Source organism: Drosophila kikkawai, unplaced genomic scaffold (genome assembly GCF_030179895.1).
Source record: "Drosophila kikkawai strain 14028-0561.14 unplaced genomic scaffold, DkikHiC1v2 scaffold_154, whole genome shotgun sequence".
Taxonomy (NCBI): Eukaryota; Metazoa; Arthropoda; class Insecta; order Diptera; family Drosophilidae; genus Drosophila; species Drosophila kikkawai.
The window spans coordinates 32,574-40,597 of NW_027222487.1; the positions used below are offsets into that span (position 1 = coordinate 32,574).

An 8,024-nucleotide genomic window follows, 5' to 3' on the forward strand; every position below is an offset into this window, starting at 1 on the left:
CCTTTGTATTTATCTCACTCGCAACAGTTAGCTCAGTGGAAATTTTTATATCAGTCGCTCCTGATTTGACACTCTCGTTCTGGTATGAGAGATCAACAACCACAATAGGAGCCTTCGACATGAATTCCATCGGAGATAAAAGAGCTCGGGGTTCTCGATTGTAATAGCTCTCTTGAAATTTTGTATACATGTCATACAAGACAGCAAACCGATTCTCATTATATTTAACATTCAAATCCTCATAGGGATATACTTCAGAATTAAGATATACCTTTGCATTTCTCAAATTGTTTGTAATTAGTTCTCCATTCAATGTAAATGCAATAACAGCAAAACGTGGACGTTCTCTGTTTGCAGACATCTTGACATTCCATATATGATGTGTTCCCTGAACCAATGTCGGATTTATATAACAATCCCAACTCCGGAATGCGAGTGGGAGGCTAGCTCCACTCTTTACTACATTAAACATTTTAATTTTAGCACTGTCACTTGGAACGATGTGGGGGATCTTCCAACTTATACTATTTATAGCAATGTTATGGATTTTTCCATCAACATTTTTCACAAACATATCATCAGGGTTTTTCGTAAGTAACAGAACAAGCTCATGTTTACAGTTTAAGACGACTTTCTTATAGTCTTCAGCGAACCCCATCAACATTTTTAAAGGTACAGAAAAACTGAAATGTCCTCCAGAAGGGATATTGTCCCCGCCACTCCACCCCGCATTGCGATAAGCCGCTCCTTCCTGTTGGCCGACTGAGAGAAAGTTCTTAATAGTCGTTGTTATTCCAGTAAAACGCGTCCTATCCAATTCACACCCATTCAACTCATATCTTATTTCATCCAGAAAATAGGCCATGCAATTATTTTTGAGCAAACCGCTAACGCCATTTGTACTAGTCTTTCCTGTATTTGAGTCAATAATTTTGCTAAGCGTTCCTTCAAAATGGAGACAACTTTCACATGGAAGGACATACAAATCTTGGTTTTGCAAACTGATCCGTACTTCATCATTTGCTTTGAAGTTCTGCTGATATGGATAATATGAATGAAACTCTTTTTTAATAATAGATTCATCGTTAGCAGGCTTTTCCTGGACATAAAAGATCTCATTCATTTGAATATTAGTTGATAAACTTTATTTAATATTAAATCCCAACGATTTCAAAATCAATTTATTTTTTAATGTGAGGGCCGGGCGTTGATGTGAAGATGATGGTGCTTTCACTTCAGCTTTAGATTTGATAATGTTATCAAAGGATCGATGAGTACCCCTTTTATTGTAAATAATCATTCTGTCGGTCGTAAGTGGAGACGGATTGATACAGTTTCCCCACGCAAATTAACTAAATCTCCGTCCTGATCAGTTATCCGTATTTCTAGTGTGCTTATTTCTCTGGTGTTCACAGGCAAATAAATCAAATTTCGTGGTGTTATGTTCATTTTATATCCAGGGGGGACATTGATTCCAAATTCATGAAGCACATGATTTGGTTTATTCCCTACATATGACCCGCTTATAATGTTGCATTCCAATCTAACAGAATTTATTTTTAAAATATTGACGGGATTATCCGAGATGTAAACTTCTTTCTCATGTGGTCTTAATTTTCGTTTATTAAATCCGAATAAACGACCAATTGATCGTTCATGATTAAAATATACGGTCTCATTTTTAGTAATAACTTGAACTTGTAAAGTGTTGATATTACACTCTATTTTTATACTGTCTTGAAGCTCATACTCCTTGAGCTTATTAATAATATATTTTGAAATATCATCAAACTCATATGAGCCAATTGGTATTTCAATGACTTTGTTCCCAATATGAAATAAGTTGTTCCCCTTATCAACATTCGGTATAGAATTGAATGTATAAAAATCAATTAGAGCACATTCATAATTACGTTTTAGCTCAATTTGTGGGAAAAAATTCTCGCTAAGTACAGATGTATTCCCATTTAGAGCTATTGTCAATGATGTAGTCATTATGATGCTTGAGTCTGAACTGACTTTATTCACAATAATATTATTATATTTATATTATCATTATTATTTATTCAAGTATAATAAATTGATCGAATCCTTTTCTATATCGTCCAGCTTTCATATCATCGTCTTTAGAGATTACAAGAAATCCAAATTTATCGACCCAACACTTTCGTGAAATTTCCATGAATGTTTCAAAATTCATATCAGAATGAACATGATCTCGATATATGTGACGAAGGTTCATATCGTCCTGCTTAAACATTATAATAAAATTTGCATTATCTCGTATTAAATGTTTTGGAATATGTGTATACGTTTGACATAAATAGAATGAATCAATATTTCTATGTCGCCCCATACAAAAATAATTGCGAATAGCAGTTTGCTTTTCACACGCTACGTCATCAAACACCATGATGGAATTGTTTTTAGCTTCCTCTGGTGACAAAACGCTGTCATTCGCTGAAAATGTATAATATCCCATTCCTCGTATTGGTTTTACAAGTTTTTCCAAATACTCATATTTCGGTTGATATAAACTCTTTGAATACACGTATATATTTTCGAATTTCAGGCCGTTTGGGTCCTCGATTAAGGCAATCATCACATTAGTTTTTCCGCTGTTGGACGGACCTACCACCAAAGCTCTGATCGTGTTCGGTAGCAGTGAGCTGTGACGCGGATGTTTACTCTCACCATCACCACCACTTTCAATGTTTTTTACTATGATTTTTTTATTTTGTCTTAATAAACGCATGTTTTAGAGATAAGTACTTCATTCAAAGACAACCAGTCGTTAATTGAGGTTGATATAAAATGGGTAAACATTTTTATAATATTACCAGTCATAAATCAAATGTCAAACAGGGTACAGGTCTCATAAATAATTTAATAAACACTCTTCCCTTTCAGGCTCATATACCTGGGTATAATTACTGTGGACCTGGTACGAAGCTAGAGAAACGATTAGCTCGCGGTGATCGGGGGATCAACGGCTTAGACGAAGCTTGTAGGGAACACGATATAGCATATTCAAATACAAAGGATTTGGGGGAACGTCATAAAGCAGACTCGATTTTAATTGATAGGGCTTGGGATCGAGTAAAAGCAGCGGATAGCAGCATTAGTGAGAGGGCTGCATCATATTTTGTTACAAACATGATGAAGCTAAAAAAGAAATTTGGTATGGGAGCAAAGCAACAGAAAAAGAAAGTGGTGAAAAAATCTCTTGCATCAATCATCAAAAAGGCAACCACCGAATTGCGAAAGCATAAGCCACTTGACATATTGAATGCTGTTAAAGTGGCACGCAGTGCAGTATCGAAATCAATGGGATGTAAGAAAAATGTTGTAATTCCACGGGTAATAGCAGTTCCAAAAGTTGGTGGTTTTTTACCATTGGTACCTATTTTAACAGCCCTTAGCGCTGTGGGTAGTTTAGCGTCAGGTAGCGCTGCAATTGTAAAATCAATTAACAATGCAAAGATGGCAAAGGCACAACTTGAGGAAAACCAGAGACATAACAGAAAAATGGAATCTGTATCGTTGGGTAAAGGCTTGTACCTGCAACCATACAAGAAAGGCTATGGCATATCATTTTCAAAAAATAATAATAAACAAAAAAACTATTAAATGAGCTACCCAAGAGAGCACTTTCCAATTTTGATATATTGAAGTTTGCCTTTAAAAATATTCCACATTTTCGGGGCGTTTATATGAGAGATGAGATACCCAAAGTACCACATTATTCCGAGTGTGGAATAATAAATTTAGCAGACTCATCATCAGAAGGAACGCATTGGGTGGCGTATTATAAGAAAGGATCAGACTCGTACTACTTTGACAGTTTTGGTAACTTGCAGCCGCCTTTAGAAATAATTAGATATTTAGGGGAAAAAATAAGATATAATTATCAGCGTTTACAAAAATTTGGTACTTTTAACTGTGGACATTTATGCCTTAAATTTTTGCTAGACTGTAATTCTTCCCATACCCTTCGTAACCACTTCACATGAAGTGGACACTTTGACCTTTTACAAAGCTAGACGTTCTATCCCTTGAGACCGAATACCATAGTACAAGTGGATAGCAGTGGGAGGAGAAATATGCTCCTTGGCGGGTATAAATTCAGGGACCTCGTCTAGGAAAAATATCATTCAGCCACCAGCATCAGCAGCAACAACAGTAGCAGCAACAGCAGCATCATGAACCAGTTCACCACCACCACCACCAGCTCTACCAGCTCCACCAGCTCTACCAGCTCCGCCAGCTCCACCGACTCCAACAACGCATCCAGCTCCACCAGCTCTACCAGCTCCACCAGCTCCAACTCAACCGCCTCCAACCTCCCCACTGGGGTCACGCAGGAGGACATCGATGCCCTTTTGAGGGATATTGAGGAAGACCCTCAGATGCAGGCCTTCAACGCCTGCAGAGTGAAAAGGAAGTTTACCTTTCACAAGCTGCCGATGAATATACCGTTTCATATTTATTCGGCCAGGCGGGTGACGGGAAGGTACGGCACCAATATTATGGTGGAACTGGATACAAGGAATGTATTCCTCCCGGAGAGGTTCTCGCGCCTTAGTGATGAGGTAATCCAAAACATTTCTTCAGGGTCGTATTCTCTCCAAAAGCTGAAGGATGGGAACGTTAAAATAGATTTAAGTACAAATTTCAATAAATAATAAAAAAAAATTAAAATTAAAAAAAAATTACAAATTTTTTATTGGGAAAAGGGTCTTGGGAAAATTCTTTTTCAGCCTTTATATTTCAGTTAAAAAATGAAAACAAAAATAAATAAAAAAAAATTTTTTATATATATAAAAAATATTACAAATTTTTATTTGGGAAAGGGGACTTGGGAAATTTTTTTTTCAGCCTTTATATTTCAGTTAAAAAATGAAAACAGACCTGGTAAACAGATCAGGTGTGATTATCAGGTCGGTTTATCAGACCTGATACGGTTTATCAGACCTGGTAAACAGATCAGGTCTGATTATCAGGTCGGTTTATCAGACCTGATACGGTTTATCAGACCTGATAAACAGATCAGGTCTGATTATCAGGTCGGTTTATCAGACCTGATACGGTTTATCAGACCTGGTAAACAGATCAGGTCTGATTATCAGGTCGGTTTATCAGACCTGATACGGTTTATCAGACCTGGTAAACAGATCAGGTCTGATTATCAGGTCGGTTTATCAGACCTGATACGGTTTATCAGACCTGATAAACAGATCAGGTCTGATTATCAGGTCGGTTTATCAGACCTGATACGGTTTATCAGACCTGGTAAACAGATCAGGTCTGATTATCAGGTCGGTTTATCAGACCTGATACGGTTTATCAGACCTGATAAACAGATCAGGTCTGATTATCAGGTCGGTTTATCAGACCTGTTACGGTTTATCAGACCTGATAAACAGATCAGGTCTGATTATCAGGTCGGTTTATCAGATTAGGTATATATGATCATGATTTATTATTTATTTCTCAGTGCATACCGGACTCCGAGACAGATATAACCAGTATTGTTCTTTCGATTGAAACATTCTAAAATTTCATCACAATGAACCAAAATATTTTATCACAATTGAATAAAACTCGAAATGCTTTAAAAAAAAAATTTTTAGAGCTAAAACAATTTAAAAGTCAGAATACTATGGGTTTAGAAGAAACATTTAAGCCGATAACTGAACCGCTAAATGAACTTGTCAATCATACCAAAAAAATTGAGTACAATAAACACAAAGAGAACCAATATGATAAAACTAAGATGGAGATTGAAAATAAAACTCCGCATATGAAAAAGAGGAAACTTACATTTTATACTGCGCCTAACAAAAATTCAAATGCTGAAGAAGATGAATACAATCTATCGGATTGGAGGTTGAAAAGTGCTGAAGAAGATGATTATGAGAATACTCGCAATGATAATAGAGATGATGATGATGATGATGATCAATTTTACTCCCAACCCGCTATAGACGATGATTTTTCATTCTCACCACCCGATCACCACTTAAATAAATCACCTGCAATATCAAGTCAAACGTCTCTCAACGCAGCAAGTGTATTATCAAGGCAATCCTCCCCCAATTCATCTCCATTGATAGCAACTCAACCTCTGTTTGAAGAGAGCCCGAAAAATTTTAATGTTAGTGAACTGGCACGAGAACGAATTTTGGATAAGACATATGGACCATACAAAAATGAAGCTGGGCAATTAATGTTGGGAAAGAACAAAATAAATGTAACCAACAATATAATTGAATTTGATGATGGTCAAAACTGGCGACTCACAAGCGGATTATATTCTCTAATATGTCACCACCTCCCAAATAATTATAGTGCAGATGACCTGGAAATATATCGAGAAATATTAATAAAAACAAATGTGTATCGAAGAAATTTTCAACCAAATGGACAAGTGAAAGGAACGAGAGCATTGAAATATTCGAAAATTATTAAACCACTTTTAGCTAAGGTACCCGTCGCCGAATCTACACCCAAAGGGAAAAAAGAAATAATAAGTGGGTCTGGTTTCATGACACTTGAGATGAATAAGCCTAAGTTCATATACTGGGACGACCCAAACGAATTAGTGGAACGACTTCAGCTCTTAATAGCATCGGAATCAGCAGGCAATCAAAACCACAATAATGAGATTACATCGATAATTGAGGAACTAAGAGAGGCTAAAATTATATTCTAATTAAGTATATAATTATGAAACATTTACAAATAAGATTATAATCATAATGTCCGTTGACAAGTTTGGACGTTTTTTACATGACAAGCAGAACACTAATTTAAAACGATATGAAAAAACTGGGACAGGACTCTTCATAGATACGGATGGAAACTTTAATATTCAGCGAAGGCGCTTAAAAAATGGAGGCTTTCCAAAAGAGAATTCGGACTTAGTCATTAAAGAATATGTTGACAAGGCTATACTCGATATAAGAGCATCGCTAATGTCACATCAAGAGGAGTTAATTATTAGTATTCCTGATGTGAGGGCCACCGATATTGAGGATCGTTTAGACAGACTTGAGGTTATTATTTCAAGTATTATTGAAAAAAAAGGATATTCTAAGTAACTTGTGTGAAAATGAGTAGACGGGGTATTATTAATGAATTACATGCTCCTGCACGAAAACATTTTCTACGTCGGAGAGTTATTACAAAGGGAATAAATTGGTTATGGCAGGCTGACTTGGTGGATATGCAAAAGTACTCTCCCACGAATAAGGGATATCGCTACCTTCTTACAGTTATTGACACCTTCTCAAAGTTCGCCTTTGGCGAAGCACTTAAGTCTAAGACTGCTTCACATGTTTCTGAAGCAATGGAAAAAATTTTCAACTCTGGGTATGGAGTACCTAAGCATCTACAAACAGATGACGGGAAAGAGTTTTTTAACATACAATTTAAGTCGTTAATGAATCGTTATGAAATAAATCATTATTCGACATTTAGTACTCTAAAGGCTTCCATTGTGGAACGATTCAACAGGACATTAAAAGAACTAATGTGGAAGGAGTTTTCTTACAATGGGACCTATAAATGGATCGATATGTATCAAGCCTTAATTAACTTTTACAACAATAAAGTACACAGGACTATAAAAATGGCTCCCGTAGAAGTAAACGCCGAGAATGAGAGGCATATCTTGCAAACGGTGTACAATAATATCAAAATGTTTGCAGGTAGCAAACTGAAAATTGGTGACAATGTTCGAATTTCAAAATATAAGGGAGTTTTTGAAAAAGGATTTACTCCGAATTGGAATGTTGAAATTTTTACAATATACAAAATTCAAAACACTTATCCGGTAACATACCTATTAAAGGACTTGAATGGAAATCCCGTAAAAGGCGGATTCTATAAGGAAGAGCTGAAAAAAACCCGATTTCCCAACACATATCTAGTTGAAAAGGTACTTAAAAGACAAGGCAAAAGAGCACTCGTACGTTGGTTGGGCTTCCCGAAAAGTGACGACAGCTGGATAAATACATCTG

General features: G+C 36.2%; 1 long non-coding RNA gene across 1 annotated transcript; it reads left to right on the plus strand.

The window, feature by feature from the left end:
• The first annotated feature begins 248 nt into the window (after window positions 1-248).
• On the plus strand, window positions 249-958 carry LOC138929347 (uncharacterized). Its single transcript, XR_011445729.1, has 3 exons — window positions 249-590; window positions 642-797; window positions 854-958. It is a non-coding gene; the product is annotated as an uncharacterized lncRNA (long non-coding RNA).
• The last annotated feature ends 7,066 nt before the right edge of the window (window positions 959-8,024 follow it).